Source organism: Pseudopipra pipra, chromosome 3 (genome assembly GCF_036250125.1).
Source record: "Pseudopipra pipra isolate bDixPip1 chromosome 3, bDixPip1.hap1, whole genome shotgun sequence".
In the NCBI taxonomy this organism is placed as follows: domain Eukaryota; kingdom Metazoa; phylum Chordata; class Aves; order Passeriformes; family Pipridae; genus Pseudopipra; species Pseudopipra pipra.
In genome coordinates, this window is record NC_087551.1 from 78,698,687 (window position 1) to 78,718,453 (window position 19,767).

General features: G+C 38.2%; 1 long non-coding RNA gene across 5 annotated transcripts in view; it reads right to left on the reverse strand.

The window, feature by feature from the left end:
• Positions 1–670: 670 nt before the first annotated feature.
• The window catches only part of LOC135411862 (uncharacterized), a 155,170-nt gene continuing 136,073 nt past the window's right edge, over positions 671–19,767 (reverse strand). For 3 of the 5 annotated variants that reach the window (XR_010429354.1, XR_010429351.1, XR_010429352.1), the window contains 4 exons: positions 18,404–18,557; positions 17,352–17,403; positions 10,124–10,202; positions 671–8,397 (listed from right to left, as the gene is read on the reverse strand). This is a non-coding gene — a long non-coding RNA (uncharacterized LOC135411862). Of the gene's footprint in view, positions 8,398–10,123; positions 10,203–12,806; positions 13,405–17,351; positions 17,404–18,403; positions 18,558–19,767 lie in introns of those variants that run through there. The other 2 variants (XR_010429355.1, XR_010429353.1) reach the window with 2 other exon arrangements.

Genomic DNA, 19,767 nt, shown 5'->3' on the forward strand with positions numbered 1-19,767 from the left:
TTTTTTTTTTCCCCACTGGGAATGTCTTTTAATTGCCCTTGTGTTTTAATCCTCACAAAGAAGGGAATTAAGATATTCAGGGTAATGGAAGAAAGATGGGAAGAGAAGAAGGAAAGAAGGATTGAAGAAGGATGAGAGAGAGGAAATGTAAGAAAATACTATGTATCTGAGAGGGATTGATGTGATGACCAGATAGGTCTTTTCCAACTTCTGTTTCAGTAGCGCAGAGTCCAGTGTGGTCCAGATGGAAGATATATCAAGGACTTTGTAGTGCTGGGCTCTGAGCCTTGTCTTTTTCTTATTTTTTTCAGAAAATATTCGGGTTTTTGCTCATTTTTCTTTCATTATGGAGGGTTCCTTTCCCCACTCTTTGGACCTGCTCTAAAATAAATACCTCCTAGGATAAAATCATAGAATCAGTTTAATATTAGGTATTACTAGTTCAAAAGTAACAGTCTTTTGTGAGTGAGGAGTAAAATCAAAGTGTTTAATTAATATCAGGCTAAAATTCTGATTAAGTGACCTGCAATTCACCCCTCTGCCCTCATATTCATTTTCCAAGGATAATTATTAAATAAACATTCTTTTTCAACCGATTCTCTTTTGATCCACATATGATGTAGGGCTTTAGTAACTTTATACTTAAAATGAACTCAAAAGGGAAACAAAATAAAGAACAGTTATTTTAATAACATACATTATACAGGCAACATTTCATAGAATTAAAACTTGTAATTTTTGGAAAAGGGTGAGCTTGAAATATATTGCTTGAGCAGAAAGGAGGTTTCAGTCTTACAGAAACGGTCCACCAGGAATAGCGTGCAGGAGTGGACTCTGCTGAACCTAGGTATATGGCCAAGTCCCAGAGACTGAGGATTAGCTTAAAGTATTTCAGCAAATTCAAAGATCTTCACAGAGTATCAAGTCCCACAGAGCAATGATAGATTTGATAGAACAAGAAGCAGAAACTAAAAAGACATTGCTCAGATGGGGAATTCATTTCTTGCATCTTGTACTCGTATTTTATCAAAAAGAAATGCTGAAGGCTTTCTGAACAGAAAATGTGCAATTTCTTTAACATACATCTGTGCTTTGTTTTCTTATTGCTGTTGACAGAACGCCTCATTATGCCCTTAAAGAATCATTTTATGTTTATTTGTACTGTCTATACCGATTTGGAGACTTGTTTTATGAATTGCCAGAGAGTGATGTCTTTTTTTAATAAAAGTTTATCACTCTTTGATTGATTTCCCTGGTATTCATTTTGTGTGCCTGTGTTATAGATACTTACTTTTGTTCTAAAGCCCAAATTGCTCTAACTAATGTACCAGAGGAGTGCTGTAACTGTTAGAAATTGACAGTGCAAAATGTTTCACAGCTTTATTTTTCAATACAGATGTTTCCATGGAAAAGTCATTGAAGGCTAGCTGGCCAGGGTTCTTATTTATTAATTCATGGAGGTTTGCAAGAATAAGTCATGAGAGTGAAACAGCACAAATGTGAGATAGAGCTGAACCACCTGATCACATTACCACAAATTAACAAATTACTGTACACCTTCTGTACTGTGGCAGGGATGTTAAATGTATCCATATGCAAGAATTTACTAGCAACAAATAAATATGTATTTAAAATGTTATCTTAGCATGTAGTGAAAGACACACTAAATATATTCACATTTTCCACAAGCTGAAAGCAAAAGTAGATACAGTTTCTGTGTCTCTGCTAATGTTCAGTAACTTGCTAAACAGCAGTAATCTGAACAGGATTCAGAAATACATGCCAGAATGCCTTGCTCACGGTGAAACTCACTGTGTTATTTGCCATTATTTGCAATTGTTCTGAATAAAGTTAAAATTGCCTGTGCTTCATCACTTGGTAAGTCAATTTTTTTCTCCCAACAGAGTACCTGTCTTTAACTCAAGTAATGTTCTCTAAGAGTGTCAATGTCTTTTTAGTGGGGCAGAATGGGATGAAAAGAAATGTTTCAATGAAACCTGAGGTGTTTGCTGTTCCCTCAGTACTAGTACTGCTTCTCATATAGCCTGTGGGGATGGTTAGATTAGACAGACACAATGAACATACTCCATAGAGACTTTTAGGGGAGAATCATTAAAACAGTTTTGTCTTGCCTTTTATTGCTTCATATGCTCTATGTGCAACCTATTTCAATAATGACTATGACAACTGATTATTTTACAGCTAGATATTCATGCTCACTGATGGACATAACTGAGCTGGCAGGCTTCATCTTGTAGAGAAAAAAATTGGAAACACTTGCTCAACAACCTTTGGTGAATGGTGGTGAAGCAGTGTGACTTCAGCTGTTGAAAGGACAAAGCTGCCTGGCCCTGCTAGCAAGAGATAGGAATTAAACCATGAAACTAATGAACAGTAGAGGAGATGGAAAGCAAGGGTATCCTGTCCTTCACCTATTGAGATCATCCTGGATTTTAATTCTCTGTCCTGCCTCCTGTGCAGTCAATAGTGGCCATTACATAAGGTTAAAACAGATTTATGTACAGATGTGCTGTCCTGAAAAAATCCCAGTGGGACACCCTACTGCCAGTAGGGAATATCAAATGTGTACCGGGCAGTCTAGATTTGATTTTGAAGTCAGCTTTTCTTTGAGCAGCATTCAGACCATGTCACCTCCCAAGATCCCTTCCAATATAAACTGCGCTACCACTCTGAATCTGTTCCAGTCATCGCACTCCAGCATTTGGGACCAAGAAATGGAAATGGTACTTCTGTGACCTTTGCTGGCCATACTACCATACAAGCACTCCAGCACCAGGAGCATGGGTTGAAAGCTGGGACACCTTTCGATTAGAGCTGACGTGGGTCTGGTCTCCCTTAGAGTGAAGAAATCAGGAAGAGTGTTCCTGATAGATGTGAGATTGCCATACAACAGAAAACACATCAGATCAGCCAGTTCAATATGTTTTCACATAGCTTTGTTTCTTTTTCCTTCTGCTTTGCTTTCCATTTGCTTCTGTTGCTCTTATATCTCCTTGCCCCTTGTTGAGGGAGATAATGTTCAATTATATAGCATGCTGTAGGTAGCATATGCATGTGCTATCGTGTGCAGGAACTCCTCTGCTTTCTGAAGCTTTCCAGGCATTCCAGAGCCCTTTTTTAATCTACCAGCCAGCATTTGATACAGAATTTTCTGGAAATTATTTTGCTGCCAAAAGTGTACAAGGGAGGTGGGAGACAATCTGTCGGCTTCTGCTAGAGCAAACACAAAGAACCATTCTCTCATCTAGTAAAACAATAAGATTAGTCCTTTTATCATTATTTTTTTTTTTTGCTCCTTCACTGCTTTGTAAACACTGCTTGTATGACTTTGCCTCTTATCGTCTGCAAACTGAATCTGCTTTTGTTGAAGCAGTGTCAATCACAAGGGTTTTTCTGCTCATATACTTAGTGATATGACTGATTGAAAAAGAAGACAGGCTTTCATTTGGGTCTGCAATATGTGACAAAGTCACTGTTGGAAACAGAAGAGGGGGAAGAAAACAAAGGGAACAATTCGGTAAAGTATAACCCAAAATTCACTTGTTCTGTCAAGGAGATTAAGATTAAACTGAAGGAGGTCAAAGTCATTAACATTCAGGCTACAGGGTATATAACAAGCTAGCATCTAGTTAGATATTGGCTTTCTAATTGGAGGGGAGCTTGTTTCTAACTTTTTATGTAAACACTAGTATTAGTAAAAGCCTGGGTGGTCTCAGCATTGTAACCCAGTGGACGTTTGATCCACATCTCCCTGAAAAAAGTGTCCTCAATGACCAAGTTTGCATTTCAGTTGTAAATATGTCCCTTGCTGCCAACTGTGACAGCATTTGTAGAGGGAAAACTTCTGGGGTTGCTTTAAATTTGTTTTCCCAAATGCCAAATTCTCCTTCACACCATACACTTTGTGACAATCTTTTTATGGTCAGCTCTTTGGACCAAGCAAGAAGATTACTGCAGCCACCAGGAAGGAGCACAGACATGACTTGTTTGTTAATTAACTGCCACAGCAAGAGTGACTCTTTTGCAAGTCAGATGCTTATTTATGGAACAACCTTTGCATTTTCAAGTTGCATTATTCTCTGATTTTACATGCTCTCTACAGCTGCTTGTTCTAAATGTAACGGTGAGTGAAACAGGATGGGTTACCAAGGGAAAATATATTAGATAGCAGCCAGCAGGATTAGCCTTTGGAAGGTGACTTGGTTAAACCTTTAGTAGCACTGGTACTGCAGTACTGAAGACTGACTCTCTAATCCACTTTACCGTCTGGCAATCTGTTGATGAAAGCAACAAGAAGGCAAAAAAGCTGAGATAGGCACTAGGCCCTTTTTAAAATGTCGATTGGGGTGGAACTCTTAAATATAGTCTACTTCTTATCCATTACTTTTCCTTGGTAAGGAATCTTTGGGAAGCCAGTTCTCTCCTTCTAAATTCCATTAAGTCATTAAAATAAGGCCGAAGAAATTGGACAAAACTAGGAAACAGTCTCAAAGACATAAGTAATTCTTAATCTGTAGATTGGTGTGTTACAAAAGCAGTATAAAATGATATGTTTTTTGTGTGTGTTATGTAACACAAAAAACTGCAAGTAATTACCAGAAGAACAGGAAAACTATCTCCTTAAGTAAGTATCCATAAAACAAGAACAAAAATAAACCATGCAAAGTCAGCACTTCAATTTGAATAGCATGGTTTGGAGTTATCATGCCACCAAATTAATAGATTCTTGGAATATGCCATAAATTATGAGTTCCTTAAAAATGCTGCATCTAGCAATTTTGGAATGCTATATTGCATCATTTTATCCTTATAGATGAGAATAAAGTGTCATAGAAGCACACTTTAGAAATCAGCAGTAGTTTAGATAAAAGTGATCATGATTTGCTTCTGTTTGTTATATATAATCAGAATTAAGTCCAGACCAGTAATATGTATACGTGATGAATCGTAAGAGCCAATTTCACAAAGCTGAAAACAATTATGAGTTAAATCAGTTGGGAGAAAGAAATTAGACAGGAAATGTGGATAATGACTGGAAACTGTTTAAAAACATTTTACAAGAGGTTTTAAAAAAAAAGAATGAAAAGTGAGCTAGCCTAAATGTTGACTTGCATAAAAGTGAAAGCAGCTATGTAAATCAAAATAATTACACTAGAAAAAAAGGGATTTATCAGAATTCATAAGAATTAGACAGAAGATAAGAACTACAGAAAATTGATAAGGATGGAAGCAAGAAGTAAGGTTTTTCATCAGAGTTAAGGATAACAAGAAAAATTTTTGGTCTTGACTACACAGACATATAGCCGTGTTAATAATGTATGCAAAAATTTGTATGCTCTGTAAATCTGATATCCGCTTAAAGAAAAAACAGACAAAATCAGTTCTGTCATAAGAAGGCAATGCAATGCTGTTCATTCCAGTAAATCAGTAGAATGTTAAATAGCTATTTAAATCAGCAGACCTGCATAATTTACAAAGAAGAGGTTTAAAAAAGCTGACTGAAGAAAATTCAAAATCATGAATATTGCTTTTTGGTAAGTCTGAGAACACTGGAGGAGTTCCAAGAAGGACAGGGAAAAAAAAAAGAAAAAAAAAGAAGAAAAAAAGCCACCATCACACCATTTTTTTTTTTAAAGTTATATGTGTAACCCAGGTGACTGCAGACCTCTCAGCCTGAGCTGAAAGGATAAGATAATGTAAAAGCTAATAGAGGACTAGAGGTGTGGATGCAATTAACCCTAAGCAAAATGGTTTAACAGGACCAAGAAGTTCTTGTGAGCCTGCCTGAAAAACTCAGCATTTTTACTGGCCTTAGGAAGCAAAGGAAGGCAAATGTTGCCAGCCATATGTAAGATAAGATGGGCCAGCAAACCAAAGTCTTTCCAAGTCTGTAAAGAACCTGTGAACAAAAGTAACAAAACAGCACTGGCATCACAAAATTCAGTGTTTGTCAAAGCCTATACAGATGTGAATAACCCTCTGTGCGGAATCAAGCATCTTTGAAAAGTGGATCCTATATCTTTTGTATCCATACTGTTTAAGTCCCCCAAAGTTGACAGTGTGTCTTTTTGTACGCCTATTTCTTAATTTCAAATGTCCTTTTTTCCAATCTGATATTCAAGCAAGGTTTACCTGGTACAGCACCAAGGGAGGAAGTCTTCAGTGAACCTCATGCTCTGTTTATTGAGGAACATTCAGTGCAAAGATGTTTTCTGTATTAATACAATTCTGAAATGGTAAACTAGCTCCTAACCAGGAAACACAGCTAAAAATTTGCTAACTAGTTAGGGTTAACTATGTGTAACATCTCCATTGATTTATGACTGTCAGGTTCACAGGTTACTTAGATTGTTCAATTTAGCACTTTTCCACAGCTTTCAATTGTACATTTTGAACCAGGTGTTCAATGGATTGATCGATATGAAGTACAATAGGTCTCTGCACCGCTCCATAAACAAAGTTGATTTTTATAGCCTTGGTGTGATTTAAACCTTTAACACTTTAAACCATTCTCCAGCAGTCTTGCCATGTAAGCATATGCTTCTCTTCACTTTCCTTAATTCACTTCAGATTGTGACTTAGCAACAGGCAGGGCAATGAAAGCTGCTGTGTGTGTGGAGGGCCTGATCCTGCAAATGTGTGTGCATGACACTGCATGCAGGTAAATAACTCCTTTGATCCCAGTGAGGCTATTCACATATATAACCCTGTTAAGATGAATTAGTTGTAAGGTAAGGACTGACATTTGAATATTGAGCTTTGTGGTTAGGGAGAGCTTTCCTAGCACTCAGAGGACATAGAGAAAGCAAATCTCATTTGCTCAATGTGACTTATGTGACTTACATGATTTTCCCCTATGTCAAGTTCCCTCCTCTCCATAAAAACAGACTCGTATGTCCACCTTTGCAGCCTGCTCCCCATCTCGTGACCGTACATATCAGATGCAGTTTTGTAAGGGGTCATGTTTGCCTGCCAGCTGAATTTGATGCTTGGTTCAGGGAGAAGATGAACATCAGCAGAGGAGTGAAACACAGATGCAACCCTGAAGAGTCCTCAGTCTGTAGACCCCTTACTGGATGCCAAAGTCTCATTCTGCACCATGGCGTTTGAGTGAACCCACCAGACACACCATCCACCATTGCAATATTTGGCCCAGTGTTCACTCATACATTAGTAAAAGTGATTGTTTCAAAGGTTTGGACAATGAACACCTCAAATCAGATTTTGGGAAGGACCTAATTCTCACTGCTGTTTGGAGTGCAGATGGCAGAGCAAGGAAGGCTCTTCAGTTCTGAAACCAGGGTTATTCTTATGAAGGAGCTGAAAAGGAAAGTGGTGCTCTTACTGTCTTTCCTCAGCACCATGTCAGTAACCTGCCATTCACACACACACACACATCACATTGTTTCTGAATAAGTGCTGCTTGTTTGGCTGACCTTCCCTGGAGATTCCTCTACATTAGAGAGAATCTGTCTGACTAAATATCCCTCAGGCATGTGAAAAGCCAGTAGGGATAACTGATGAAGTCAATACATGGAAGAATTTACTGTCTTGCTGGGAGGTTATGAGCAGATCCTCCTTAAACACTTAAATAAATACAAATGTTTTCCATTCGATGTTGGTATAAAAAAATAATAAAAATAACCAATCCTGATTTCTTCAAAAAAGCGAGAAGGTTTGGGAAGGTTTGGTAAGGGAAGGTTTGGAAAGGTCTGGGGAGATGTGGGAAGGAAAGGGCAGGTTTGGGAAGGGAAAGTTTGGGAAGGAAAGGTTTGGGAAGGTTAGGAAAGGGAAGGGAAGGAAAGGGAAGGTTAGGGGAGGGGCAGGGCAGGGCAGGGCAGGGCAGGGCAGGGCAGGGAAGGGCAGGGAAGGGCAGGGAAGGGAAGGGAAGGGAAGGGAAGGGAAGGGAAGGGAAGGCTCTTTGAGCTATCACCACAATCCAGCTTTCATCTTACAAACTAAAAAGGCATAGAAAATGTGAAGCAGTTGCAAAAGTCTTAAAGAGCAAGTTAAATCATAACCACAGGCTGGGATCTTTTAATATCTGTTGAGCTGCGTGTCACAGACTACACATATTTATGCATTTAACGAATCTTTAAATAGTATATATAAATGCAAGTCACTGAGCAGTGACAGGAGAATCAGGCAAGTACTTTTACTTATAAAAATATCCTCCTTCTGTGTTGCTATTTCACCTTGAAAAAGTGCCATGTTCAGCATCCCAGACCCTGGGCCCTGAGCACCTTCCTTTGGCATCGATCCCATGGGTCAACCTCTTTGAGCAAAGCAGAAGTGTTAGAGAAGAGGTCAAGTTTGTCTCTGGCCTCAGAAGGTGTATTTTGAAGTGGCTTTCTTATGTTCTTCAACCATCAAAACCTGTGAAAAGTAAATGAATCATGTTTGGATTACTGCAAGAAGCTGGGGATTATGCAAACTATTTCCTGATACATAAGAGAAATGCCTATTTTTATAAATAATGTATTTATCTAAAACTGTAGCCAAATAGAAGGCCCCGTTCCTTAGCAGTCAGACACAGAAACTGCTATAATTTAGCAAACTGCAAATGAAAAAGAAACTTCTCTTATGAAGCTACCCTCATAAAACAGATCTTGTTATGAGAAGTTAATGTAACACAGAAATGGCACTAATAGCAGAACTGTGTGTGTCTGGAATGAGATTTTACCTTAAATGTTATTCAGTAAATGAAAAGAATCATTAAAATATATTACAAACTATTACTAGAACAATCCCTCCAAGTAATTTTTTTTTTATTGCCATCTTCTTTTACAAACTCATTGCAAATTTTGAGGGAAAGAGGCCAGACAATCAAGAAACAGCTTAATTTCATAAGGAATGAAAATATTTTTGCTGACGACTTCAAGGCCATTACAGCTGCCACCAATGACCAAGGAGAGATCCAGAGTAGTCCCTCAGGCACTGTAAAACAGGACAGCTGAGTCACAATGAATCTTCTCATGGTAACAGCAATGTTTGCTTTACCAGAAAAGGAGAGAGAGTCTGATGATGATTCAGCTATTTTATCGTTGCCAGTCTTCTTATCTTGCTTGGAGCAAGTGAGAGTGCTTCTTCTAGAGCTACATTTACACGTATGCAGTGTTTTAATTTTAAATTAACTTTCAAAATAAAAATTACTGTATTAAAGTATTGCAAGTAATTTTTTTATATCAGTGTACAGACAGCCACAGATGAAGATTATTTAAACTAATTTACACCATTTCAAAATACTATTCTTGACAAAAATTATAATAAATTATAATATTTACTAATTTAGAAATTCACAGATTAGGCACTTTGAAGACTTCTGTACAAAGCAACTTCAGACCCTCAGCTTCTTATGGTTGTTCATGAAGTTCATGAAGTTCATTTTATATTGTTTGGCCATATCCCTAAAAAACCCCCAAATCATTAAACAAATGTTAGGCCAACTGGTGTCCAAACACCAATCGTGAAGTTCTGCAGAAATGCCCTTTTTGAAACTCTTCATTATTAAGCCCACCACTGTCCCGCAGTATCTCAAATCTATTGATGTCTGTTATAAATTTCCCTTTTCTGCACTCTAATAAAAGACTCAGCACTGCAGTTCAAGGACCTGAATTCCATAGCCAGGTAGCTTAATTTGCCAATCCACTTCATCCGTAAAACATAGTCTACACACATGGAACATATTAGAGGGAATCCAAAGGTGCATAAAAAAGAACAGTTGAGAGAACAAGGAACATAGGATGCAGCCATATCCTGCAAATATCTTTCTTCTAGAAGATCTTTTTCTAAAGAAGTACCAAATCTTAAAATTAACCCACCACTGTACTAAATGGGCTCAGGCAGACACAAAATGACCATGATCCTTGTGGGTATATATATCCAATTGAGCATATTCTGTGATTCTGTGATAAGTAAGGCCAGGCTTGTTGAAACTCAGTGTAACAGAAAGGCCTGAGCTCCAGAAAAAAACAATGGCTTGTTACATGAAATGAAACATTAGCATTGAGATATAGACAAAACAGCCTGGGATGCTTTAAGTTCATGGCAGCTTCAGACAGAAAACACACAGATAACTGAAGGGGATATTTTAATTACTCACCGGAAAGCTGAAAGTTCAAAGAACTCACTTTATAATGGTATTTTCTGGATAACAAAAATATTCGGAACTCAAAGAACAGCTGAAAAAAATATCAACACAATTTTAGTTAGAAAAATCGCCAGCAGCTCAGAATTAAGATTAAGAAATATGAAGCAGTAGAGAAATATGAATCACATATACCTATAAACAGCATTGAAATGGTACAAGAAAAGAAGATATTCTTAAGAAGACTGCATCTACCAGTAAACTATTCCAGGTCGTCTGCAGAGCACTGGTGATACACAAGAGCCAAAAACTTTCTGAATCCAGGCCAGCCCTTTATTAAGAGAAGGATCTTTGAGAACTGTAGAGCAAATTAATTGATTTGGTTTCAGGCAAGGATACCTCAATCCTTGTTTCCCACATTGCCTCCTGCAATGGAAATGTTACCTTGTAATGTACATAGTGCAGAGAGCTTGAGGATGGGAATGAATATCAAGCCAACGTTTCTCTTAGTCTTCTAAAGTCTTTTAGTCTTCTAAATGTGAGCAGGCGCATGCACTAATCAAGCCTCTCTCTTTCCACAGAAGGCTGCTTAGAGAGATATATGGTAGTAGGATTCATGCTATGTTTCTTAGGGAACAGGGAACAGAGGGAAAAAATTTTAATTCCCAGGGCCTATAGCTGCTAGGGGATTCCCTCATACCACTTACGTCTTTGAAGTAAAAAGAAAGTTTCTCAAACCACAGAAAGAAAATTTTACTCCCTACTAACTGTTCTATTTATTTAAAAAAAACCCTCTTTCAGCAGAGGAAATGTTTCTCTGCAGCAGATATGAGAGCTGCTCCAGATCCATGGAGCAATCCCATGGTGTGCACTGTGGTTGTCCTGCCAATTTCCTTTTGAGCTAAACCACAAAATGATGGATTGCCAACCACAAGAGAGTGTATTATTCTGATGTTCAGCACTTATGTGTGGAGAATATTAACTGACCCTTTTTATTGATTAATTGCACCTTTTAATGCCATTAGGGAAAGGGTTAGGTTATAGTATCCTGCTGAATGGGACAGGCAAGTGGCACAAAGGGCTTATAAATCACCCAGCTCACAGGGGCTTCAGCAGTCGTGCAAATGTACAGATGTGGACAAAATAGAAGTTAATTGCATTGTTAGTCACATGAACAGAAGCACATAGTGTTTCTTTGAAGAAAACAAACTAACTTGAATCATGGTAAATACAGCTATTTTTAATGATGTTGATTGCAGTTGACTGCTGGATTGACATATAGTTGACTGCTGGATTGAAGCATCTCACTTGAACTCAGGAAAGCCTACAGTATTTAGCAAGATAGCCCAAGGATGACCAGCAAAAAATGTCAGATATGTGTCTGTCCCGAGGCAATGTGGTGATGTCTAAGGACATAGCAGTCCACTGAGAACAGCCTCCTGCCAGGCAAGGCTGCTTGATTATTACACTGTGAGCAACTGTAAATGCAAGTATATTGAGGGTGCAACCAGGAGTGGACTAAATGCAAGTCAACAGGAACCAAAGTCCTGTTTTCCTTTTTAAAGCCATGGATTCTTCTTCCCTTTTCTCCTCTTCCCTTTAATTTCCAGTGGATCACTAAGAGAGCAAATGAAGTTAATATTTCAACTGTGATTTAAGCCATAACAGAAGAAAAAGTGACCAAAGTAATGCTGGGGGCCTGTTGGCTAACAGACATTTCTCTATTATTGATTCAGCTTAAAAGAGTAAAAAATGTTTATATTTATTTTAGGAAACCATCAAAGGAGCATCCTTCCAATCCTGACCATAGCTTTTAGGTACTTGCAGTGATTACTTCAATAGCAGCTCTTTTTTGATCTGGCTGAGCCAATAACTCTGAACTTCCTCCATGAAATAGGAATCTAGCTTCTCTGGTTTTTCCTCTTCTATCCCATCCTGTCAGAGAGCAGAAGACACTTGCATTCCTGAACCTAAACTTCTTGCAAAGATGCATTTATTTGCAAGTTTCAGGTCCCAGTGTGGGAAGAGGAAGGGGAATTTAATTGTATTATATATATCCCTGCAGGAGGAGGAGTGCTTACATTGCATTAAGATATAATTTGTTCTCTATATTTTGACCACCATCTTCTCAATTCACCTGCTCCAGCCCCTCAGAAAGTGGCTAGCCCAGCTGAAGGGCAGTGGTTGAAGGCTGCATCAATCCAAGGATGTGAACTTGAAGAATTCCCTTTCTGGGAAGATGCCTTGAGGTACTACCTAAATTTGCAGCAAAGTCTCACCCTGCACATGGCCTCCTCACTGACTTGCCTCATTCCCTGACTTAAACAACTGTCAGTTTCCACCAAAACCAGTGCAAACCCCAGCTTGTGGCATAGTGTCCTCCGGCTTCAGGTGGGAAAAGTGCTGACACAGATCCCTTGGGCGTGTAGTCCTGCACATTTGCCCTTCACCCACCACTGTTGCCCCAAACCCACAGGGTGACAGACAAACAGCCCCCTCGCACCCTGCACAGAGCAGTGAAGGCCGGGGCAGACAGCTGATCCTCTTGGGGAGAATCTAGGCAAACATTTCAAGAAAGGAAACATGCACCATTTAACCTAATGGCTGTCTTCATGCACAGACCACATTTATCATTACAAAAGCCTAGCACAGGGACATCCCTTGCAGAGGTCAATAAAGCTAAGATGATCCCAGCAGAGGCAAGAAACTAGAATGCTTTATTGGACTTACAAGTTCATATTTAAAGGGTTTAGGGTCCACGTATTCAACAGGGGATTGTAACTATTACAATTTATTACAAACTGGGGGTTTCAGGGGATGACATAAGGGAAAACCCCAGGTTTACAAATTTGGGGTCTTACAATTACATCAGAGGGAAAAACCCATCTTATCTTAGGGGGATTACATGGGGGAAAAAGGTATTCAGGTTTGCAGAATTCACAGGATCCAGGGAACACAAAGGGAGAGAGAAAATACAATAAGTCTTCTGCACTGGCTTGAAATCAGGGCATGGTTTCTTCAGCTTGGGCAGGACATTCCAAACCAATAACATCAATGGATCCTTGTCGGGACTCTAGATTGAGATTTTTCCCCAGTCTCTGTCAGCCCAAGGCTTTTGTTTAAACTTAGCAGTTTTCTTTTTTTCATATCCAAATTTTGGAATCCAACAGTCCTCAGGCTTGGAGGGATCATCTGGGCTTGTGAGACAGGGACTGCAGGCACAAGAGAGATGCTGAGAGGTGAGAGCATCTTGGTTCTTTATCTTATATGCTGCCTCACTGCATAGGAAAATTAACCTGTACAAAAAAAAAAAAATGAAAAAGGAGAAGTGCAGATTACCTTTTCCCTTCACAAACAAGGAGAGGGAGGCAAGACAAACTATGCTGCTTTCAGGTCCAATTCTTTCCGCGTATACTTCCTGGGGCAATGCAGTTATGTGCCTACCTAATAGCTCAGTCTAGCTCTAGGTAAGCAGTCATTAGTTTTCTTAGGAAATACTCTAGCAGTAAGATACAAAAAGTGGGTAAATTTTTTCAGTCCTTAGTGCTGAAAGATATCTATAGAGAGATGTATAGATACATACTTATAAATATAAGTAGAGGGGTACACACACATATGGAGCTTAACAAAAATCAATAGATTTGATGCTACTTTATGTAGGGGTGGAACAGAAAGAAAGAAGGGGGGGATATATGAATTTAATAAGCTCAGACATAATTGCCATGAGTAAATGTTAATGCATTGGAATGAACCTTTTTTTTTACTTTATGCATACTAATAGGCTCCCTCTTCGAGAAAGAATGACATCAGACATTGATAAATTTGACAGAAGTGAAAGGAAAAAATGGTCACACTATTAGGAACATTCCTGAGGTGGTGTTGAATGGTGTCTTTGATACATCAGCCTTCAGACTCTGAGCACATTCACATTAAATCGTGTGTACACTCAGAATTCAAATGAGCTGCTTCTTTAGATGCTGGCTTTTAGCAGCAGTCCCACCAGACGGGCTGGAATCAAACTTACAGTTTCAGAATGTGGTATAGGATTATTTTCTCAGTACAGTTTGTACCTGCTGATCTCTCAGAAGATTAGAGAAAGAGGCAGCATATAGCAGATCGTTAAAGATCTACACAAGGATGAAGAGTTAAAAAAAAATTCTTCAATGAACACGCTGCTCCAAGTACAGACGTTCTCCTATGCCAAGAGATCGGTACAAGGCTGTGTGTATAATATTGCTGAAAGCAGAAAGATGACAAATTGCTTGGAACGGATTCACTGAAAAGCAAGCAAGACCTAACCATTGATCTTTGAATACCTTAGCAATGTCTGAACACTGGTGCATTGTCACAACATGTATGCTCTTTATAACCCTTCAAGAAACCACTGTGAAAGCAGTGCTATACACCTGCAATATATGTGTTTGTCTGGAAACATCAGACCAGTACAGTAACTGTCTAAGAATCTTCCAGTAAAGCCAGCACACACAGGTGCATCACATGGCTTGGGATACACAGTGAGCCTAGAAATAAGAAATAAATAAAAAGCTGAAGTCATACATCTTTTTCTCATTAGCCCACTGCTTTTAAGAACTAGACACTGGGAGGCTGGAATTTAAAGATGTGAGTTAATACTACTGACATACATTTCCGAGCAGCTTCAAACCAAAAAAAAACACAAAACCCCAAAATCCAACCAACCGAAAAACGAAAAAACACCACACGTGAAAGGAAAATATTTGGGATGTGGAAAAGGAGGCAGCCTTGGAAAATGAATGCATAAAGAGAAGAAACAGAGATGAGTGAATGTGTGTTAGGTTGTATATATTTGTCTATTAGAAAATTATGTTTTGAAACCTGGTTTTATAGAAATTTGAGCAATTCAGTGAGATTTCTGTAATAATGTCTGCTTTTAACAAACAATAAGAAAGGCAAAATTCTTTTTTTAAAAAGTAAAATATTGAATAACCATTTTCTTCTCCTTTGCCTCATTAGCAAGTACTGTCTTTGGAGACATACAGATACAGAAATAAGATATAAATACCCACCTTTCTGTTCATCACATAAAACAATCACCACTGGGTTTTTAATTAATTTTTTTTCTGGTTTCATACAGCAGTTAAAAATATTTGGGTTTTGTTTTGATTTTTTTTCTTTTAAAAATATCAAAGTCTCCTTTTGATAAGCAACTATAGGACATTATCTATATTTTTATATAATTTTTTTCTGATGTCAACCATAAGGCTGCTGGAAAATTAATTAGCATGTGTAGCCAAGACGATGAGTGCTAGTAACAAACATTAGCTCTTCTATGTAAAAAAAACAAGTCCATTTCAGTCTATTCAAGACAAACTGTTTTCACTAGGTCTGCTTTATATTTGCATCTCTCAATGCCTACTATCACAGCATGCCTAGTAGTTAAAGATAATTAAAGTGATAATACACCTGTTAACTGTGGAGATATTGTGCCTACCACCTTCTATTGCTTAGAATAACTAAAATAAACTGGCAGAAGGGCTGAGCATGCAGTCTGCAGGTTCCTGTGGCTAAGGGAAGCCTCACACCCTCAATAGAGTCCTATTTTACAGAGCAGAGGCCACAGTCTAACAGACCAACTATTTTACTGATCATTCTCTTCTTCTTCGTAATCAGGTGGACCAATTTCACAGTTTTTCACCCATCTGAAGCAGCTCGCTTTTTATTAATGTTTCTCTTTAGGGACAATACTCCAACTGCTTACTTTTCCTCTTACCAGATAAGTGTTAGGTGTTTAACATGTCTTTTACCTTCTCTTAAAGCAGCCCAGTGTCTGCAAGCCTATTCAAGATGGCACCTCAGTTTTCCCTCACCCCATGTTTTCAGCATCATCAGCATCAGCATTTTAAGCAAGCAGCACTGTCTAAAGAGCTGATTGCTTCCGCATGACAGAAATGCTCAAATACTGTACTGCTATCCAGCACAATATATTCAAAAATCACAGGCAAGCAGAAAGAATTTATTTAATATGTCCTCTTTCTACAAAGCCATATGCTTACTGTAAGGACAGAGGTGTTGTATTTAACTGGCAATGACCACTTTTATTTTAAGCTGGCAATAACCTGCAACAACAAATATATCCAAGTGTTTTATTCATCCATGGATACTCATTTTCCTCCTCCTGTAGATACTCTTTCTTTCTATGTGTCCAGTGGCTAGAAGCCAAGAAACTCATTTTATACTTGATAATTCGTTGCTAATCAGTGCTAATCTGTTTGGGAAAACATCTATAGCTCAAGCACAAAGAGAATCAGATCAGTTCAGCTGCATCATTGGTGACTGTTTATCATTGAGTGCAACTCCTTGAACTCTTTCATGGGACCCACATAGAGATTCATTCACTTGTGCGAGTGGCTTCACACCAAGATCCAACAAGATATTGGTGCTTTTTGAGAGCTGGACATTTAAAATAAAAGTAAGAAATGAATGCTGGTGCTATGTGCACCAATTTCACTATTCACATTTCTGAGAGCAGTAGTCACTACTAATACAGGTTTACCACTTCAAGGCTTGTGGGAGGCTGTTTTGGTCCTACTGAAACCTACTCAACTAAAAAAAAATAATTGAGAGAGCTTTGTAAGGGAGGTGCATATTATGCCAAGTTTGCTTTGAATTTATGGCACTTAAATTTCCATTGGGCAGATATCCATCACCCCAACATTTTATACGGGCAATGATTAGGAGCAAAATTTGTATAGTGCAGTCCATGAACACAACCGTGTAAATTGCAGTTTCCCCACGAAAACAACTGTAGACTGGGGAGGGAATAGAGGCAAATATGCCAAACTTAGTGAAATGTAACAACACCTGGCTTTCAAACCCTGAGCAGGCACTCAGACAACAAATATTGAATACTTTGTGCAAAATAAGGTTTATGTTACTGCTGCAAAATTCCTTTTCTGGTATTTTCCTATGGGCTTTGAGCCATATGTTTCTGCGTAATACAGCAAAGGCACAATTAAACTCCTCTGTAAGACCATGCTCTGCCAATGCCAGCACTCTCCCAAGCAGGGGCACTGCAGCGAGGGGAGCCAAGGCACACACAGGCACACACAGGCTGTGTCTTGCCCTGAATCTGCGGGCTCAGTTTTGAGTTGAGGCTCCTAAGGCATGTCTCAGCTCAGCTTGATGGATCCATAGGGTGGTTATTCAAATGTGATGTTGTCCTAGTCTCATCTGGAATGCCTACATGACAGCATTTCCCACTTACCTCTTTTTTTATTCATTAAAAATAAGACAGGATGAGCGTCTGAGAAACCTGTCTGTAAAATAAAGGTCTGCATTAAAATCAGGTATGAAAAACTGTCTTCCTGACAAGCAGTCGCTGTTTGGAGGTGCATCTATCTCTCAGGGAATCAGTTACATGCCAGAAAGAGAGAAACAATCCCATACAAACAGCAACATTAGGGGAATCTTAAGGCTGAAATTTAAGCACTGAAAAGACAGAGTGCACCTCAGGAAAAGTTAGATTAGCTACCTTATCACTGCCTGCAAGCATACATACAATATTACAGCCCTTAATTAAGCAGACATGTTTTCTCTCTGACAGAAGGTGTCTAGATGGTCTTCTAGATTTTCTGTGTTCAGCATATATAAACAATTTGTCTCTTTACCATGCGTCCATCATTTAATTAGCATAAAAGCCCCCTAACCCTCTGTTCACTTGGCCATCTTTATAATACATACTCTTATCTCAAAGGTACTTATTTTAATAATTTCATTCGTACAGATGTACAATGCATTCCACTAGACATTTCTCTATTTAGAGACAGACGTACTTCTTAGCAATAATTTATGACTTATTACCTTGCAAGCTGTTTTTCAGACAAATAAGCTCACAATTCCATTACCAGTATCTTTTAATGATGTTTCTGTTTCAGATTGCTTTATCATTGGAGTCTAATCCAAATTTCACTGAACTTTCCCATTAATTTCAATGAAAGGCTCTGTTCTTCATTTTCCAAGTAGCTCAAAGCACATCTCAGGAAAATCTGTATACTATTTATCCAACAAGACATTTTAAAATAAAAAGCAAAAAATTTCTTTAACATCTAATTACCTCTCCAATGAGCAAAACATCTTGCAGAGGTTTGTCACTAGTTAGATGAGAGCATGTTCTAGAACACAGTAAGTGAAAGAAACCTGGATATTGAATGATAAATGGGAGCAGAGTGTTTTCAGAATTACTTTAGAGGACAGTACAAATGAGTTTCATGTGTAGACTTGCAAAATCATTCATGTTGGCCAAATTTGAAAACTTACCCAAAATGGTAATGTGAAGACTGAGAAGAGATAATATTACAAGAAAGGGTTAGAAACATAAGGTGGTCTCTGGATCTTTGGGCTGTCCACCACCTATTCCATGCTCCTAAATACAACTGTGAATCTCGGAGGATTTACTGCTGGGGGACACAGTCTGCAAAGAAGAGACATAACTCTGAAAAGTAGAGTTTCTGTAGAGTGAATCCTCCTTTATTCCACTCTCAAGGGATCCCACCTGGGTTATTACAGACAGCTCTGGGGCACCCAACATAAGAAGGACATGGACCTGTTGGACAGGTCCAGAGGAGGGCCACTAAGATGATCAGAGAGATGGAACATCTCTCCTATGAAGTCAAAGAGAGAGTTGAAGCTTTTCAGCCTGAGGCATGAAGCAGGAACCCCAATATCCCCCTGTTCCATGCTCTTCTTTAATGGTTATGAGATTTCACTGCCTATATCATGATCTACTCTCGAAAAAAATTCTAAAAATTGTAAAGGATACCCGAGAACTTTGCTGTGTTAAAAATTCACCTGTATCTTATCTCTTGATTTTCTCCTCTCATTTTACTCCAAACTTAAAATTTTTGGTGATTTTTGCTGTTGAGCAAGTACATTACATGGTTTCAATGATTTTTTGGAAAGAGTAAATCAAAGATTAAAAAAATTAAGTACTTTAAACACTAATTTAATAAGTATGTTGTATTAGGTTAGGAATATTGAGTACTAGTCCCTTGTACTTAAATTCATACTAAGAGAAAGGAAAAGTTACCCTGAGGGCACCACATGAGAGGGGATATCCATGCTTATTAAAATAGAAAAATATTAATTATCTATAATTAATATTTTTTTCTAAAGGGTAGGATTGTGATTGACCCTCTGAAAATTAGACATTGAGAAGGCTTGTTACACAACTGATTTTCTTTTCTTGCACTACAAACTTCTTCCTTGTAGTTTCGTCTCTAATGATTTATTCAGCAGTTTATTAAAAAAAAAAAAAGACTTGTTATTCTTTCCTGAACTTTCACAAAAGAATGAAGAGATTTAAGCAAGAGAAAAAAATGAGACACTGTATTTCTGTCTTATCAATATCAGAAACTCATCCTAATAAGGATTACTCCTACACTGAAACCACAGCTCTTCCTGTTTCCATAAAACTATTCACAAGTTGCATATATTTCCATATTTGATCTGCATTAATATTAAAATCTTCTTGAAGTTTCTGGAAAGATTTACATGCTTTATCATCAGATAAATCCTTTTTTATCTCGTACCAAAAGTTCATCCTTCTTTAAATGCAATAAATACTTAATTTGAACAAATAAACCAAAAGCAATTAAGGAAAAGAGATGCCCTATGAAAAAAAA